The sequence below is a fragment of the Lipotes vexillifer genome, unplaced genomic scaffold (assembly GCF_000442215.2).
Source record: "Lipotes vexillifer unplaced genomic scaffold, Lipotes_vexillifer_v1.1 scaffold422, whole genome shotgun sequence".
Taxonomy (NCBI): domain Eukaryota; kingdom Metazoa; phylum Chordata; class Mammalia; order Artiodactyla; family Lipotidae; genus Lipotes; species Lipotes vexillifer.
In genome coordinates this window covers 250,522-250,881 of record NW_006779087.1, presented here as the reverse complement: position 1 = coordinate 250,881, position 360 = coordinate 250,522, and positions in this window count along the sequence as shown.

Here is a 360-nt window from a genome sequence, read left to right as displayed (position 1 = left end):
GTTGTGCCCCAAGAAGGGTAGCCGCTTGTTTTCCCAAGACGGGGGGAGGGAGCGGCCGGAGGAGAGGAGGGGGCGAGCGGAGGGAGGGGTTCCATTCTTCGGTCTCCCCCACCCCTACCCCGTTCCTTCGAAGGGAAGCCGTCCACTCTGCCCGGCGTCCGGGGAGGGGGAGGGGGTGTCCAGACAAAAGGAGCTTGTGCCTTTAAGGCGGGGAGTCCGGGAGCCGGCGGGGAGGGGACTTCTGGATCCGGGGTAGAGGGCGGCTGCGCTGGACAACAAGGGAGGGGGCGAGGGCCGGGCGGACTGCGGACGGCGGGAGGGGCGGCCGGGACGCGCGGGCACGGAGCAGGACCGCGGGAC